Genomic DNA, 19,592 nt, shown 5'->3' on the forward strand with positions numbered 1-19,592 from the left:
AACTTCTCTATCTCATATTTCCCTGATTTGACCGTACCACTTCTCGATCCCATCTTCTCTTCGTTCAATCTCAACAAGGCTCTGATACCAATTGTTAGAACTAAAAGTCGCGGAAGCTATCGAACCTATCCTAGAAATTGATCCGATTATGAAGATTAATCGAAAAGCTAAGTCAAAATCAAATATGCGAACAGAATTTAACGAGGTTCGGCTTTAAAGCCTACGTCCTCGGGCGAAAAGAAATCTTTATTGAAGGATAGATGAAGACGACTAACACAACCCGCAAGTTCGTCCCAAGATGGTACCGTATAGAAATTAACCTTCTATACTAGATCTTCGACGACCGAGAAATTTAACACCGCTCAAAACTATGAACAAAAAATTTCTCTCTCACTCGCTCTCTCTCTTTAGCTCTCTCTAAAGAGGAGTTGTTGTTGCTTGTGTTGGTTGATGTTAGGCTCTCAATACCCCATATATATATATATGCAAGGGTTTCCAAATTTTGAGTCCAATTTGGACTCAAAATTGGAGTCGGTGGAATGGGATGCCAATTCCACCGACCTTCACCAAACCGCCTACCAAATTTTGGACCGCCTCTTACATTTAGGGTGGCCATTAGTTTGCATCTTTCCTTCCCCATAGCTTGTCTCTTAGACTTGAAGTTGAAGTTAAGGGGTTGCATGGAAATCAGTTCCTTGAACATGTTGAATATGAAGTAGTGCCCTCTTGAATTCAAAAACATTACATCTTGACTCAGTCTTTTTCGATACATAATTCACAGTTAAAAAAAAGACATGATTCAATACATGGTTCAAATCTTTCACTTACATCATCATTTAACATAACAAAAAAAAACAAATAAGTGAGATCCATAGGTTCAATACAAAGGAAATACACATGAGATCGAGAGATTCAATCATTGACTTACATCATTCAACATAAAAAAACAACAATAATCAATCAATGATATACAAATCAGATCTTAAAGTGAAGTTCCAAAGCTTACGCCCCATTGGATCCGTAGATCATCGGCGTATTGGCCGAACTTTCATCATTGGCTTGTACTTGGTTGGTTTAAAGACTAAACTAGGTGAAATTTTGGTTGTTAAAAAAAAATGGGGGTGTATATATAATAGTGGGGGTTATATGTCAAAAAATCTAACAACAACTACAAAAGTGTAAAATTGTCTTGATTGGTGTGTGTATGTCGCACACTCCTAACTTAACTCTGAGTTGACGGTTTCCGTCTAAGTGGGTGTGTATATGAAAAGTTTTCAAAAAGTGGGAGTGTAGGCCTATGCATATAGTAGTGGGGTTGTATGTCAAAGTCTCCCTTTCTTTTTTATGTTTGAACAAAGACCTCCCTAAAACAATTAATCACGTAGGTATGTTGATCATTTTTGTGGGGCATCCAGTAGACACCATTTGATTAAAAAAATTGCTCATTGACTTAACCCATTTGATTCAAAGTGAAATTACATGGAGCATGCCTAACATCATTCATAACAACATGCATTGCTTTTGGCACATTATGGTCGTTTGAAGTAACCAATGCCATAACTATTCAAACATGGATAAATCACATTGTTATAGAGGTTCCAAGAGTTCCAGGGTTTCGAAGGAAGAAGGAAATGCCACTAGGGTTTTTTTTTTTTTTTTTGAAATATAAATAACATTAATCATCAAGGTTACAAAGTCTCGTTTCTAAAGTACTCTGCCCGAAACAGAATACGAAAAAAGGGTTAACTTGTAACAAATTTAACAACGTAGGGGTTAAAACCCAATAACTTAAAAGTCCTGGAGTAACGCTAAAGCTGCAAGATTATGTGCATCTGAGTTGCAAGATCTCGGGCAGAAGCACAAATGCGCATCAACTTAACACGTGAGTAGCCTCAGCTCGTTGATTTCATGTTCAAGTCTCCAGGGCACCTCCGAATCAACGGTCGAGATTAGCTCTAAGAGGACCTTAGCATCTCCCTCTATATAAAACGAATCCAGCCCTAATTCCGCCGCTAGCTCCATTCCTTCTCTGAATCCCTTCATCTCGCTATGTATAGCTGATTTAGGGTTTATGCGTTTCAGTCTAGATCCCAACATGCAACCTTCTGAATCCCTTGCTATAGCCGCACATGAAGCTTTATCATATGTGAACGCACCATCAAAATTAATTTTAACCGATCCCATCGGAGGAGGACACCACTGATTTTGCTGCAAAATTTCATTAGAAGTTAAGTTAGTTGATGGAATAAGATTATACCTTAGGTTTTGCTTCGTAGTCCACCAACCTAGGTAGATCCAGCTTTTTGTTGTTGAAATGAAGATCATTTCGTTGTTTCCACCACTCCCACATAAGCTGAGTAATACCGTACCATACTTCATCATTATTCTCATTTTGTGTCAAGATCTGCTTCAAATAGTTTACTGGTTCCAAATTTTGTTGATGAGAGTCCATTAATCCAGTAATATTAATTAGTTCTTTGTATTTTTTGCAGCTTCCAAAAAGATGGTCTACTGTTTCTACCTCTTCTTCTTCACACATTATACAATACTGAGGTAAGTGTTGAAGAATTGTTCCTATTTTACCTAAAGTTGGTATACCATCATGTATTAGTTTCCATATGAAGTTCTGAACCTGTGGTATCATACTAGACTTCTTCCAAAACTTAATCCATGGGAAGTTGTGTGCTTGATCCGAGAGAATTGGATTTGATTTTATTACCTTATAGTATGATTTGGAAGTAAATTTTCCTGTCGGTGTCGGCTTCCATATTAATTTATCCTGTTGATAGTGATGAGGAATAGGAATGTTATGAATTGCCTCTATTGTAGCCTCATCAAAATGTCTTGTGATGATTTCTTCATTCCAACATTTGGTTTCCTGCATAATAAGATCAGCCACCCAACATATATTTGGTGGGAGATCACTTATAATGATAGGCTTGTGGTTAGTAATATCAGGTATCCATGGATCGGACTTAATTTTGATAGAAGTCCCATCACCAATTTTCCACATCACATTTTGTTTCATAATATTTTTGGTCTTCATAATAGCCCTCCAGAAGGATGACTTAGATTGCACACTAATATCCTCCCAAAAATCATCTGTAGTGACATATTTTGATTTGAGTAGTTTCACCCATGTTGAATTTGGTTGAGTAATTAATCTCCAAGTCATCTTTGCAATAATCGATTCATTTACCTCTTGAATCGATCTGATTCCTAATCCACCCTTGTTCTTAGGGCTAGTAATGATATCCCACCTGATAAAGTGAAATTTTTTTTCTCCCTGGTTATGACCCCACCAAAAGTCCCTTTCTATTTTTTCTAGTTGGTTGATAATATTGACTGGTAGCACTTGATAGCTACAGGGATACGTACAAAATGAAGCTAGAACTGATTTAATTAGAATAGTACGACCTGCCTGTGACACTATCTTATTTTTCCAACCTGTCAAAGAGTTTTTGAATTTGTCTACTAACCATGTATGACTTTGGATTCTGTTACCTTTCTTGAGGACTAGAGCTCCCAAATATTTTGCCTCATTTGTCATTGCCGGAGCATTAAGTTTGTTGGTGAATTCTGTCTTGATTGCTGTGGGAACTCCTTTGCTAAAGAAAATGGATGACTTCGAGAAGTTGACCTGCTGTCCTGAGAAGCTTTCATAAATTTCCATTAAAAGTATTATTGTATTTAGATTATTATTTGTTGCTTCTCCAAACAAAATCAGATCATCGGCAAAGAGCAAGTGAGAAATGCTTGGGCTCGATCGATTGATTTTGTAGCCAGTGTATAACCCTTGATTTACATAATGAGAAATTAAGAGCGAGAGTGACTGGGAGGTTAGGATAAATAGATAAGGGGAGAGAGGGCATCCCTGACGAAGCCCTCTAGATGCCTTAAAATCCCCTTCAAGCCTACCATTAATTTGAATTTTAAAACTAGCCGATTTAATGCACGATAAAATAAGGCTAAGAATCGTTCCTCGGAATCCAGTGGCTTTAAGGACAGTTTCCAGAAAATCCCAACTCACTCGGTCATAGGCCTTAGCCATGTCCATTTTGAGAGAAAAAGCCCCCTTTTTTGTGGTAAATTTGCTCATAGAATGTAAAAGCTCCTGGGTTATTACTATATTGTCCATAATTTGTCGATTAGGTATAAATGCATTTTGTGTCCACATTATGCATTCCTCTAAGTAAGGTCGAATTCTATTGGCAATCAGTTTTGTGATGAGTTTATACACCGAATTGCATAAGGCAATAGGCCTGAACTCGGTGGCCATACTCGGGTTTCTTACCTTCGGAATTAAGGCGACAGTTGTTAAGTTGAGAGAAGGATCAATAGTACCTGAATTAAAGATGGATTGAATATAAGATATCAGCTCAGACCCTATTACCTCCCAATTGTGTTGGAAGAAAAAGCATGGCAATCCATCTGGACCCGGACTCTTTGTTGATCCCATCTCCATGACGACAGCCTTTATTTCCTCAGGTGTAGGAATCCTTGAGACGTAGCCTAATTGTTCAGGAGTAAAAACCTTATATGCATTTAATATTTCGGTTGGAGGTGAGCTTACTGGTTCACTTCGAAATAAATTTTGAAAATGCCTTACTAACTCCTCCGATATTAATTTCTGATCGCTAGTGATTTCACCCGTACTCAGTTGTAATCGTTGTATTTTGTTTTTCTGCCTTCTAATAGACATAGCCATATGATAAGCCTTTGTATTTCTGTCACCATTTAACACCCATTTTGATTTGGCTCTTTGCTCCACTTTTGTTCTCTCAATATTTTCTAAAAATAATATCTCTTCTTGAATAATACTTTCGATCTCCTGTATTTGCCCTGTTGGAGAGATGGTTTGTATATCCAACAATCTTTTCCTCAAAATTGCCAACCTGTTTTTAATAACTCCAAATGCTTTTTTGCTCCAACTGTTGATATTTTCTTTTGTGGTTTATAATTTGTTTAGAAAATGACCCTCGGACAGATCCCACTTGTCTTTGAATACCTGTTTATAATCTTTATGGTGAGTCCAAAATACTTCGAATTTCGTAATGGTCTTCATTATATTGCCCTGAACTTGTAATTTGAGCAAAATAGGAGCATGGTCGCTATTGTAGCGAGGTAAATGAAATAGTCCTGCCTCCGGGAATTGAATTAACCAGTTCGAATTGCATAGTACTCTGTCTAATCGTTCTTTTGTCAAGTGGTGAAACGATTTGTTGTTTGTCCAAGTGTATGCTGGCCCATTAAAACCGATGTCCAACAGATTTGCTGTAGCGATAAAGTTCTGAAAATTTTGTAGAAAAGGAATATTAGTGCTCCCACCCCATTTTTCTGTTATGGAAGAAATTGCATTTAAATCCCCGATCAAACAGAAAGGATGATTGTTCAGTCCATTAATACGGATTAACATGTCATCCCAAAAACTTTGTCTGTCTTGGACCCTAGGAGGTCCATAGATGCAGAACAAGTCCCAAGGGTCTGAATTTATCGAATGTTTAATAGTCAAGTGGATAAGGTTGGGGGAAGAATAATTAATATTCACATCAATTGTAGGATTCCAGTGAAGGATAAGGCCCCCACTCCTACCAGTGGAAGAAACATAATAATAACTACTAAGATTATATTTACTAAACATAGATAAAGGTACATAATTAGTAATACGAGATTCGGAAAGAAAAACCAGTAGAGGTTTAGTCGATCCTAGGAACTGTTGTAAAGTTTCTCTTGTCGGGGTGTTCCCAAATCCCCGACAATTCCACGCAAGTATGCTCATACTGAACCCGGCATTTGGGTTGCCGGTACCCCTTCGTTGGATGGTTCCATAGCCATTTGTTTAGCCGTCCTCTTGTAATGTCGTTTAGCTCTTTCTTCCTGGGGATTTGAGATGCTTTGACTTGTGAATTTTCTCCTTTGTGATATTGTTCTTCAAGTGTATAAGCCAAGTCTCTCGGTATTTGGACTGATGGTATGGCCTTTGATTGAGTTTTGAATCTTTTTACCTGACACAAACTATTAAGCAAATCTCCAAAATTAGCATTTATAGAAAAGTTAGGGAGATCTGTATTATCTTTTTCACTCCCTCCTAAATTAATTTCTTTCCCTAGATTGTCCCCTAAAGGATAGTCCAACCCGTAAGACCCTAGTTCCTTGCCTGAATTCCTAGAGTAAGGAACTTTAAAATTCTCACTGTAAGTTGGAATCATGGCCTGGTGTATCTTACGGGTCTGTTCTGGTGTAAGATTCTCCTTAAGTAAGTCCCCAAATGCTAGGATTGTAGAACAGAATTTTATAGTATGCCCAATGAGACCACAATAAATACAAAACCTGGGTAATTTTTCGTAACGTAATTCAATGGAGATAAGTTTGTAAGCAGATAATTTTAAATTAACCCGAGAAGTAAGTTTAGTAGATAAACTTGTTTCAATTCTCACTCTTCCGAACATACTCCATTTTGATGCTTCTTCGGCCGTAGTAGGAATAAAATTTCCAATCTTTTCGGCTAACCTGTTCACCGTGGTGCTAGTAAGCAAACCTTGTGGTATTCCATGAAATTGGACCCAGAACCAAGCCGAATCAAAAATATGATCTTTTGGAGATAAATCGTTTCTACATTTTTGGAGAATCATTAATTCCTCTTGAATTACCCACGGCGAACTTTCATATGCCAGGTCTAATTCCGAAGCCGTCATAAATTTGAGAAGAAAAGTATTATCTTTAACCTCTGTTAGATTGAATTTGTTAGGACCATGAATAACTCTTGTGAGACGCATCATAGCCTGCCCTATATCAATTTTCTTGGTACTCTGAATGTGAACTACTCCATTTTTTATAATCTCCGACGAACATTGTAGTAAATCTTCACCTTCCACCTCTATTGGTGGTGTTTCATTTGTAGTCAATGCCGCGAACTTGGTTATAAATTGATTGTTTGCTTCCTCCATATCGAAATCAACAAATAAACTAACAACAAATACAGACAGAGAGAGACTAATCTCGTAAATGAAAGCTCCTTTAGAGCGACAGGCCACTAGGGTTTTAAAGAAGAAGAAATGAGATTAAGTTTCTGAAAGAAGTTTTATATATTGACCGAGTCAAAATCAAGTCAAAGCCCACAAACTTATATCAAGTTAAGGTCCAGTTCTCTTCTCCCAACTCATGAAGAATTCTGAAGGCAGTCACTGTTGACTTGTGTTTATTGAGATTAGTTAGTAATTAATTTCCGTTAGTTCTGGAAATATTCCATTACACTAACAAAATTCTTTCTTTCTCTCTCTCTATTTCTGTATAAATACAACTTGTAACAACAAATTAAAGTTTTTTTTTTGAATTGTTTAGCGTGTCTCAAACCCACAACAAATTAAAGTTGATTGAAACAAAATTGAATTTGGAAGAAATCTTAATTTCAAAAATATTTATGCATATTTATGTTGTATAAATATTAAGATTTAATATATATATAAACATGTATAAACCTAATCTCATTTCCTCTTCTGTAAAACCCTAGCCGCATTTCCTTCTTCATTCGAAATCTTAAAGCTCTTCGAACCTCTATAGTTAACACACATGATAACTTATGAAAACTCATTTTTAAGATAAATGTTATCAACTTACGGAGTGAGGGATACTTTGATGGAGTCCTCGTTGGGGCATGTTGTGGGTACAAACTGTACAAATCATTATTCAATCGCGAAAATTCATCAAATTCTTCGAAACCCCTCAAGCATTCTTTCGTATGAGTTGATTGGGTGAAATGGAATTCACCAGAGTATTTATTATTTATAGTCCATCGAAGATTATTGCATGGTGGTATGCATAATCAGAGATCTTAATGACATTGGGAAATTACTTACAATAAAACCTTTTAATTAACCTTATATAACGATCTTTTGTTCTTATTTATATGGACAAGTAATCCCTATCACATGGTGAGTTTTTTTTAGGGTTAAACAAATTGCAAAATTGGCCAATAATATGCCATACACTTATAGAAGAGAGAGAGAGAGATAAGAGTATATAATATATATGCCATACACTTATAGAGGACAAGGGGGTCTGTAGAAAGTTCATCTCCAGCTTCAAAGAGAAATGAAAAAAAAAAAGTAATGCAACTTATTTTTGTGTGGTTGAGAGGTATTTTAAAACCCTAGTTCCTATCTGGCTATACATGATCAATTGAGTAGTGGGTTGTTGCCTTGTTGGGTTTGTAAGTCTTCTCTTAAGGGCGTTGCTAGAAACACCCGCCGAAAGGGCTATTAGCGGGCTGGGCAACAACTGAAAATTCTACAGGCTTGGGATATCGAAGAAATCTCTGGAGGTTAAAACTCTGGGGGTTAAAGCTCTGGGGTACCTCGGTAGTTGGATCTCGACCGTGTCTCGAAGAGTAGAATGTTTTTCAATATTTTCACATCATCCGAGACAACTATACAAGGTATTGTTATGTTAACTTACTAGACTACTACTCCTCTCAATCGAGAAATCTTCAATGAGAAATCCCTCCTAGTCTTTTCTAGAATGACCCGTATGAGAAAATTACAAGAGTACTACAGTGTGGCCAGTTGAGAAAAACAGCACGCGATTGATTTCTTCGCTTGGGGATTGAAAATCTTAATTCATAGTTAATTTCGATATGGACAACGGCAAAAAAAAGAAATAGTATTTGAAAGAGAACGTTCCACATTGGATGAGATATTTAGTCCACTACGTAACTATACAAAACATTCTAGCGGGAGTGTGGTTGGATCTCGACCCGTGTCTTGAAGAGTAGAATGTGGTTTAATGTTTTTAATATTTTAACATTCTTGTCTGGTGAGTGAAGAATGTTTTTTATGGGTTGTATTTATATATATAGGATTTATTATTACTATCATCAGTAATGATATTTAATGATATTCAATGAAGTTGAAGTAGAACTGGTTAACTAGGACTAGGAGACCTCCATACTATTGCATTAATTGTTGCATGCTTTTTAGTGTAGACATTGATCCAAGATAGTGTGAAACTAGTTTCACAAGGACTTGTCATTGCTACCCTTTATTTTGAATTGAATGCCCACAATCTCACCTAGTAAAAGACATATAAAAGATTACTGAGTGAAGGTCCACTAGTGGACTAAGGTCATAATGCCATACACGCGAGAATGAACGACGATCATTTAACTTAATCTTATACTTTTTTCGAGTCTTCTTCACGCGGCCTCCTAAAGAGTCACAGACTTCGTAGTTTATAGTTCAAACCAAAGTGCCACCTCCACAATATTGTCCCCGCCACCATTGAAACCTAAAATATGTAGTCGTTCGATAATTGCAGTTATTTTATCCATATTATATTATCTCTTGACATTTCAATAGGAGTACTGTTGTTAATCATAATTCATTTTATTAATTTATTTTTCTCTCACATTTTATTTGGTTGACTGAGTTCGGGCAGATTGGCTAACCAACTGAAAAGACCAAAATAGCCTTGTCCTGTGAAGGGGAGTACACTTGGGAGGATGTGTCAGGGAATCCCAGCCAATTCATTTTCCTTAGTTTAGCTTCGGCTTGACCTTAAATAGTCTGCACCGCTGCTCACCCCTTAAATAGTCTGTATGCAATGTTCTTTGTCACATCAACCTAATCGACAGTAATGGTTATTTAGAGTGGTACTTTGTCATGGAAACTAGGCCTATTCAATTTATTTAACATATATGTTGTAAAAGCAAAAAATAATCACAATAAAATATCACCTAGTAGGCTAATACCTATCAAGTTTATTTTAGAAAGTTAAAGAAAAAATATTTTTTTTTTTATTTTTGGAACACCTGGTACCTATCAAGTGATAGCTACCTTGTTACATTCTATGAATAAAGTAGTTGTTGAATTTGCAAAATGCCCTATCTTTATCCTATTAAGGCCACCTAGTGGGTAAATATTGTTAATGTACATTTGTAACCAGTCGTGTTGGCTTTTGCCGAAAAAAAAATGATTTTGGCACATTGGTCGTACCAATGCAGATTTATCCATCTCAGAAAAAAAGAAGGATGCAGTATAGTAATACCTTTAACTTGATGCAACTCCATTAGTTTATAGAAAAGAATATATAGAGAGGGCATATGTAACATCCTGACATACTCAACGAAACAAAGAAAAAATGTAGATTTAAGTTAGGGCACTAACTTCAATTGTGTAACTCATGAATTTAATAATTTCTATATAAAGACGCAGTGACCCCTAAGTGAACTCCAGCATAGGTCCTAAACATATTCTCTATCGATTAAAGTTGCACGGCATCATCATCTAGAAATTAAAGTGGTCAAGTTGGTTGATGTTTCCATTGTACTTTTTGTTCTCCTACTTGTCTCTAGACCTACCTCTGCAGGTAATGTTTTCATCTTGCTTTCTGTTTGATCTCTAGTTTTTGTTTGTTATCTGATAAAATAATTAATCGTACCTTAACTTTTATGGTTATTATTTGATGCACCAAATAAATATTTGTTATTGGTTTCGACCTCCCTTGTGTGAAGGATAGAAAAGACAATGATTGTTAAATAGTTTACAAGTTCAAATTGGCATTTATGTGATTCAGGTCGGGATCTAGGAATTAGTCAGTATTTGTCTGAAGCCCCAAGCAGCAATATCGGCCGCAGTTTTGGTGTGAATAGCTTTCATTGCATTGCGAGAAAGACTCGAACTTTCCGGACTCTAAATTGTATTGAGAAATGTAAGGCCTTGGGGTTTCTTGGTATCAAATGGGACATGTTTATATGTTGTTGTGGTAATTAAATCAGAAATTATCATATAGTAATACTTGTAGCCCATCATAGTATGAGCCTTAACAAATTTTTTTGTTGAAAGAATTATAACTTAATAATTGCTAAATCTAATCCTAGTAGAAGTATTATGGAGATGTCATTTGTAATTTTGTTTTGTTTTGTTTTCATCTTCTTTTTTGTTTTTCGTTCTAATGTTTTAGAAGAAACCTCCCAAAAACAATTAGTCACGTATATATATGTTGATAATTTAGGCGTTTAAATACGGAGTAAAACTCAGTCCATTTGACTCAAAATGAAATTATATGGGGTATCCAGCAGACACCATCTGATTCAAAGTGAATATACATGTTAACTTAATACTACATTCGATTCAAAGTGAAGTTATATGGTGCATGCACCAAACTACTCCATTTGGTTCATAAGTAAAATTACAAACAAGCAGACAAGCTAATATTACCCTATATGGGACTATTTATCTTGAACTTAAAACTAATCAGATGCAGGTGGGAGCCTCTTATTAGAGAGGAAATGGGAGATCAATTGCAGAGCTCGTTTCAGGGCGAAAATAGGGACTTCATGCCCTGCTCTTCTCACTGTAACAAATGTTAAACCCGCATACTCAACTGTCCAACCTCCCACCTAAAAACACATCAAATAAAAACAAAACCACTAAGTTAATTTATTTAACCTTCATATTATAAATTACATTTAATTAAGGAAAAGTTAAAAGAAAAATAGGACATAACTCTTTTCTATTGAACCACGGCGCCCAATGTCTAGTTATATTTAGACCTAACTTTCTCAAGCCATACCTAGTCGTAGAAACATGAAAGAGAAAAGAATCACATATGTTATGTTTCTCCTGATTTAGTTTTAATCAGTGGATTGATTATATAGATTTGATGTTACTTGAAATATATTTTGGGCCCAATCTATGTTTTAGTCTCCGAAAAATCAATAATTGAGCTATGTAGTTGGTCACGGTCTCGGTCCGGTTGAAGGCCGAGACCGAGACGTGACCGAGAAAACTTGTGTAGCTAAAGAGTACTTAGTAATAAGCTTATGGTGTGTTTGGTTACAGGATTCCTAAGTAGGATTCCAAAATTTGTATTGGACCAAAATCCCACCCTACCTCCTAGATTTGCTAGGATTTTGGATTAATAAACTTAAATTTCAAATTTAAAATCAACAAAAAGATATTTTCTTTTACAAATTGAAAAATATTATTTTCCCAAAAAAACATTATTTATGTTCCAAAAATCAATTGTTTTTCAAAATTCATTTTTTCCAAAGGTGTGTTTAAAAATACTCGAATAATAATAAACCATAGGATTGTTATGAGTTGCTAAACAAACCTGAATCCGCGAATTCATGATTCCGTCATCCAAACACACCATTAATTTCTTGACTCTTCATTGCCTCATAATTCTCTAGACTTTAAACATAAAACTACTTCAATCATTCATAATAAACAAAATTTTATCATAATAAACAAAATCTTATCGTAATAAAAATATTGTATTTTAATCTACTAGAATTTCAAAGTTTGTACAAGACGAAAGACTTAAAATATCTATATAATAGTAGGCCACGGCTTTGGGGAATAAAGAAAAATCTCTAGGGAATAAAAACATCAGTCAATTAGATTTGACTCACGGGGCATCTCCATTTTGATTCCGAAAATTAAATTTTTTGATTTTTGCCCTTCAATCATTATCTCATCCTGTTTTTCTCTCTTCCTCTCTCTTTAACTGTTTCTCTCTTCCTCACCAAGACAAACCAAGATAGAACAAGATCAATGAACACGACCAATAAAAATGGACCCCAAAACATCAGATCAAAGATAAAATCATGAAATTTCACATAAATAGATTGAAATTGGTTAACATAAATTGAAACCCTAGAAAAGGATACTGAAGAGGTAGCACTCCCCAACTCCCACCAATCCAACATATAGAGACCCTAAGTGACTAATGTGTAATAATTTAATTAGAATGAAAGAATGAAAGAAGAGAATCCAAAGTGATGTAATGGGGGGCAGTAAAGCACTCCCAAAGTGACTGAAGAGGTATATCTCCCTTTGAATCGATTGTAATAAGTTAATTAGAATGAAAGAAAGAAATCCAAATTTAAAGAGGTATAAGAAGTTTTATCCTTGTCGGTCTTCATTAAAGGTCGCAGGTTGGGGTTCATTTTTCTTCATTGGTCTTGTTCTATCTTTGTTCAATAAAAAAGATAGAAAGCCAGAGAGATAGTGTTAGAGAAAACCCAAATGATGATCCTTCCCAGAAGGGTCAACTTTTCCTCCCATCAAAATCAGCAACCACCCTTAGTTATTAGGAATTATTTAGGGTTAGGGTTTGGTTGTTGTGGAAGAAGGTGAAGTAATATGGGTAGCAAGGAGGAGTGTTTTATAATCTCCTGGTTGCATGTTCAATTAGGGTTTATTTTTTTCTTAAATTGCAGGGCAGGAGGAGGAGAGTGGAAGAGAGAAAGAAAAGAAAGGAGGTGATGAAGATTAGGACACAAAATTCAATCAAGTGAATTCTTGGACTAAACAATAAATATGACTTCTAAATCAATTTTGATTGACTGAGTCTTTATTACCCGGAGAGTTTTCTTTATTTCCCAAAGCCACGGCCATAATAGTAATGCTACTTACCTTAGATTGATTGAGAATATAATAAGTGGGTAAGAAAGTAATAAAATAATAGGGTTATTTCCCAAATAGTCCCCCAACTTTGTGACCAGCTTCCTGCCTAACCCCCTACTTTGTCAAAAATATCCAGATGACCCCCTTTTTGACATACCGTTATAACTCCGTTAACCAGTCATCATCTCTCTCTCTCTCCTCCATCTTATCACCTCTCTCTGCCACCTCATCTTCTCGCCACTTCATCATCTTCACCTGCAAAAGTCGCCGACCGACTAAATTCCGGCCAGCGACCTTCAAACCTTTTAAAATAATTCTCTTCTTCTTCCTCCCTCTATCTCCTGTTTTCTCTCTCTTCTTCTTTCTCTCTCTCTCTCTTCTTTTTTCTCTCTCACTTTCCCTCTCTTCTCTCTGTTTTCTCTCTCTAGACCTCCGGCAAAGTGGAGTCTTCGCCGAAGGTCTGGTTCACCAGACCAAAGAAGGTCTGGTGAACCAGCAAACTAAAGCTTCGAAGGTCTGGTTTGCCCACCAGATCAGACGAAGGACCAGACCTTCGAAGGTCTGGTTTGCTGGTTCACCAGACCTCCGGTGAAGACTCCACTTCGCCGGAGGTCTAGAGAGAGAAAACAGAGAGAAGGGAGGGAAAAGAGAGAGAAAGAAGAAGAAAGAGACAGAGAAAGAAGAAGAAAGAGAGAGAAAGATAAAACAGGAGAGGAAGGAAGAAGAAGGGAAATTCTTTTTTAGGTTTGAAGGTCGTCGCCTGGAATTCGGTTGGCGACCTTTGCCGGTGAAGATGATGAGGTGGCAGAGAGAGGTGATGAGGTGGAGGAGAGAGAGATGGTGACTGGTTAACGGAGTTATAACGGTAAGTGAAAAAGGGAGTCATCTGGGTATTTTTGGCAAAGTATGCGGCTAGGCAGGAAGTTGGTCACAAAGTTGGGGGTTATTTGGGAAATAACCCTAAATAATAGTATACAATTAGAATTTAGAGTTTTTAAAAAAAAAATTTGAAGAAATTAAAAGATGATGTCTCGGTCTGTCTCGACCGAGATACTCGAAATTCTCGGCCAAACCCTAATTCGGTGTCTCGGCCGAGTCTTTTCTCGAGAGAAGACCAAGACCGAGTCGAGACCTGAGATTCTCGGCCAAGACCAACTACATAGTGATTGAGTCATTGTTCCAAAAATAACATGGGCTAGTTTAATCTAAAGTGTAGATAGGTTATAATTCTGTAACTACTTTATAATGGGTTGGGTGGAAGGGACCTATTTTAATGAAATCACATCTGTACACACCCTTGTAATTGGTTATAGTGCATTTCAGAACCCTAGTTGAAATTGCAAAATGCCCCGTCTTCGTTCAAATATTTTTTATTTTTTTTGGAAAAGAATAGATAAAGAGGGTAAATGTAACATCCTACAAATAAAAAATTTGGATAACTCATGCATTGATAATGTAGTTTAAAGTTAGGGCACTAACTTCAAGTCTTCAATTGTGTAACTCACGCATTTAAGAATTTCTATATAAAGAAGCATTGAACCCTAAGTGAACTCCATCATAGGTGCTAAACATATTCTAAATCGACTAAAGTTGCAGTTCATCATCTAGGAATTAAAAAGGTCAAGTTGGTTCGTGTTTCCATTGAATTTTCGTTCTTCTACTTGTCTCTAGACCTATCTCAGCCGGTAATATTTTCATATTTTTTTCTCTTTCATCTCTACTTTTTGTTTGTTATCAGATAAAATACTCGATTGTACTTTAATTTTTATGGTTATTATTTGATGCACTAAATAAATCTTTATTATTGGTTTCGACCTCCCTTATGTGAAGGATAGAAAAGACAATGATTGTTAAATAGTTCACAAGTTAAAATTGGCATTTATGTGATTCAGGTCGGGATCTAGGAATTAGTCAGTGTTCATCTGAAGCCCCAAGCAGCAATATTGGAGGCAGTTTTGGTGTGGGTAGGGTTTATTGCATTGCGAGAAAGACTCGAAATTTCCGGAATCTAAAGTGTTTTCTTAAATGTAAGGCTTTGGGGTTTCTTGGTAGTACATGGAACAGGAGAGTTTGTTGTTGTTCTAATTAAACGAGAAATTATCATTTACTAGTAATACTTATAGCCCATCATAGTATGAGCATTATAACTTAACAAATTTTTTGTTGAAAGATTATAGCTTAATAGTTGCTAAATCTGATCTTAGTAGAAGTATGATGGAGATGTCATTTGTAATTCTTTTTTGTTTTTCGTTATAATATTTTTAGCAGAAGCTTCCCTAAAACAGTTATATGTTAATAGTTTAGGCGTTTAAATACAGAATAAAACTTATATGGGGTATTCAAAGTGAAATTACTTGTTAACTTAATACATTTGATTTAAAGTGAAGTTATATGGTGCATGCACCAAACTACTCCATTTGGTTCATAAGTAAAATTACACACAAGCTAATATTACCATATAGATTATAGGGAACTTAAAAGTTCATAACAAACTAATCACTTAATCAGATGCAGGTGGTAGCCTCTTATTAGAGAGGAAATGGGAGATCAATTGCAGAGCTCGTTTCGGGGCGAAAATAGGGACTTCATGCCCTGCTCCTCTCAGTGTAACAAATGTTAAACCCGCATACTCAACTGTCCAACCTCCCACCTAAAAACACATCAAATAAAAACAAAACCACGAAGTTTATTTAACCTTCATAATATAAATTACATTTAATTAAGGAAAATTTAGAAGAATATTAAGACGTACCTCCTTTCTATTGAACCATGGCGCCCAATGTCTAGTTATATTTAGACCTAACGTTCTCAAGGCATACCTAGTGGAGGTCACAGGAACTTGTGTGTCTGTATCTCCACTAAAGAAAAGGAACCAAATCGATTAATGAGAAATAACAGTCATAGAAACATGAAAGAGAAAAGAATCACATATATACCTATATACCCATATCCGGATTCCACCAGCGATGAGCTCTTTGATGATTGGAAGGACAGATCTTGCTTCATCCCAAAAAATGACAGTATTACTGCAAATACAATAATTAATTTTTGTTATAACTTGTAAAATTTAAATAACAAAAAATGCACATATACGAATATACTTGTCCATTCTTAAAAATTCATACCGACAAGACTCCCAAGGCATGATAACATCATCCATATCAACAGGCAGTGCTTTCTGCACATTCGGATCATTGAAGTAATGAATAGCATAGCTATCCAAACATGGGTCGTATCTTCTTGATACGCTTCCTAAATCCATCTGTAAAGAAAAGATTATTACTAAAATAGACTACGAAATCACCTGATAACTTATGAAAACTCATCTTTAAAGGTTTACCAATGTCTAAGACAAAATGTTTTCTAACTTACTGATATTTTTATAGTGGTCTCGTTGGGGCACTTCGGCGTGTACAAACTGTACAAATCAATATTTAATTCCAATAATTGATCATTATACTCGTCGGAAGCTCTCTGGCATTCTTGATTAGGAGCTGGGATGAAATTACATGATCGGAGTACTTCATATAACTCATCTGAGATTATTGCATGCTGGTATGCATAATCATAGATACCTTTGTACTCTGTTTCCATGTCTAACGTAGGATTTCCAATCTGAAACATATAATATGATAATTTTAGAACTCAAAATTTATATGAGAATAAGAAAATATGAAAGATGATGATGGTTTTTGCCTTGATAAATTAGTAATTTACTTACTATAAGACCTCTTAGCTTTATAAAACGATTAATTCCCGATCTTTTGTTCTTATTAACAATCACCTCGGCTAGCTGTGGTATGTAATGCCCTAAAACATACAAAATTGTGGAAATTTTTTTTATTATTATATTTTTTATAACGTAAAAACATTATTATTATAAAGGATCGGACGTTCTTATACCTGCAAAGCTTTCCCCAGCTATATAAAAATCATGCGATTTATATTGAGGGAATCTAACAAACCATCTCTCCATGAACTCATAAGAATCGTGTGCTAAAAATATAATAAGATAAATAACAAGTAATTAGAAAACAAACCATTTCAAAAGAAGAAAAAAACAGCAAAAATATGAAAATTATATAATGTACTATATATAATATATAGTGACTTTTAACATTGGACAAGGATATTTCTTCCTATTGTATGAGCTCAAAAAAAAAACATTAGCTAAGAGAAAAAGAAAAACTAACCAGTGATGTTCTCGGGTCTCGGCTGCACTCGAGTATGAAAACCCTGTTTCGACCGGAGAGTCTAAGAACAGCAGATTCGCGGCTAACAAAGGAACATGATTGAAAATGATCACATACAAATATTAGAAGAGCAAACACTAAGACTTGGTAAGTGCAAGACATAGTGTTATTTTCGCAGCTAGCGGCAGTAGGTTTTACCTTGGACCCAAGAGTAGTTGTTGAATCGGAGTTGATCAGGGCGTCCTGTGACAAGAAAAGGACCCAGTTCTTGGGCTGCTCCTATGCCAACAGAAGAACATCCTGGTCCTGTATAACATAAAATGAACTAGTTTGTCAATAATCTTTGGTTAGAGTGGTTACTATAAATTCACTTTTCGAAAAGGAAAAAAAGAGGAAACGTAGTACCCCCATTAAGCCAGAGAACAAGAGGCTTTGTTGTTGGATTTGTTTCGGCTTCGAAAAACCAGTAGAAGAATGATTTTTCAACCTCTTCAACCTGAATTCTTATGTAACCAGAGAAATGTTGGATGGCAACAGAGGGCTGCCCTGGTAGATTGGTGACCCTATCTGCTTCAGCTTCACTAGAATATTTTTGAAAACTGTTGCTCCCTCCTATGGAGCAAATTACTAATACAATCAGGAAATAAACTATTGAGGATGCCATTACTAATATTTTCGAAAACTTTTTATCTTTTTCTCTCTCACTCTAAGACTCTTGTGAAGAATGAATACTCTTCTTCCTTTGTTTATATAGGCAGATTCACTTAATAATGAAAGTGAAACTCTATAGACAACACATGTGATATGAAACTAGACTCCCTAGCTAGTGAGTCGAAATTCAACAGAATTCTTAAAAGCCCATAAAATTTGTATATCTTCTTTCAGTATGGTCTGTTTTTGGGACTTGTTTTCTTCCTAATCAAATTAGTTTCTGTCTATGTACGAAGCTTGAAATAATGTGGGGCTGCATCGACTTTCATGATTATGACCAGTCTCTAAATAATTGTTGATCACATGTAATATTGAACTAAGCAAACACTTACATTACAGTATCCATGCATGTATAACAGTTTATATAAACAATAAGAAAGAGATTTTAAGAGGCCAGAGAGAAAGAAGAGAGCGACAGTGCTACGGGTAAAGAGGTAGAGAGAGCCAGGGGCGTGGGAGAGGGGGTGCGACCGGTGCGGTCGCATAGGGCCCCTCTCCATCTAAGGGCCCCATATTGGTAATGTTAAAGCTGTTTAAGTATAAAATAAGAAATGTTGGAGAACATGCAAGAGGAGGTAGTAGCCTATTTGGTAGATGATACAGTCTCGCGCCCACAAGGTTCCGTGTTCGAGACCCCTACTTTACAAACTAAAATCATATTTTTTCAAAGTTTTATAGGATATGACACCTAAGGGCACCCGTTATGCAAGAGGAGGTAGTAGCCTATTTGGTAGATGATACCGTCTCGCGCCCACAAGGTTCCGTGTTCGAGTCCCCTACTGTACAATCTAAAATCATATTTTTTCAAAGTTTTATAGGATATGACACCTAAGGGCACCCGTTCTGTAAGATATGATACCTAAGGGCACCCAGTTCAAAAAAAAAATCTACTCTAAAGGCCTCTCCAATTTTGTTCTCTATTTGGTGTTTTTATATTTTCATTTAATTTTATCTTTATGTTTCTCATTTCTTTTCTCTCTATGCTATTGTTTTATCTCTCTCTCTCCCTCCCCTCCTCTCACATACTGAAATACAATAGGATCGTATGCCTTCTCTAAATGTGCATTTTTTTTTTGTCATCCTAATAATCTTTAGTTAATTTTAGCTATTTTACTAATATATTGCATGTAACTATTTTTCGGTTCTTGCATCATACGATGAAGGGCCCCAGTTAAAAGTTCGCACCGGGCCTCTAAAATCTCAACCACGCCACTGGAGAGAGCGAGAGCACCAGATAAAAGAGTAATGTTGTTTGGGGCCAAGCCCTCAAAGCGACTCA

The 19,592-nt window shown here is 36.0% G+C and overlaps 1 pseudogene across 1 annotated transcript; it reads right to left on the reverse strand.

Moving 5' to 3' along the window:
* Nucleotides 1-11,051: 11,051 nt before the first annotated feature.
* On the reverse strand, nt 11,052-18,309 carry LOC147563921 (serine carboxypeptidase-like 34; annotated as a pseudogene). The gene is made up of 10 exons (XR_015225632.1): nt 18,008-18,309; nt 17,801-17,908; nt 17,603-17,684; nt 17,313-17,405; nt 17,131-17,219; nt 16,782-17,024; nt 16,535-16,671; nt 16,346-16,435; nt 16,162-16,267; nt 11,052-11,395 (listed from the first exon to the last, which is right to left on the reverse strand). The product of XR_015225632.1 is annotated as a serine carboxypeptidase-like 34 (transcript).
* Between the last annotated feature and the right edge of the window lie 1,283 nt (nt 18,310-19,592).

This window comes from Eschscholzia californica, unplaced genomic scaffold, assembly GCF_041429995.1.
Source record: "Eschscholzia californica isolate CP2 unplaced genomic scaffold, dmEscCali1.0.p SCAF_1, whole genome shotgun sequence".
NCBI lineage: Eukaryota > Viridiplantae > Streptophyta > Magnoliopsida > Ranunculales > Papaveraceae > Eschscholzia > Eschscholzia californica.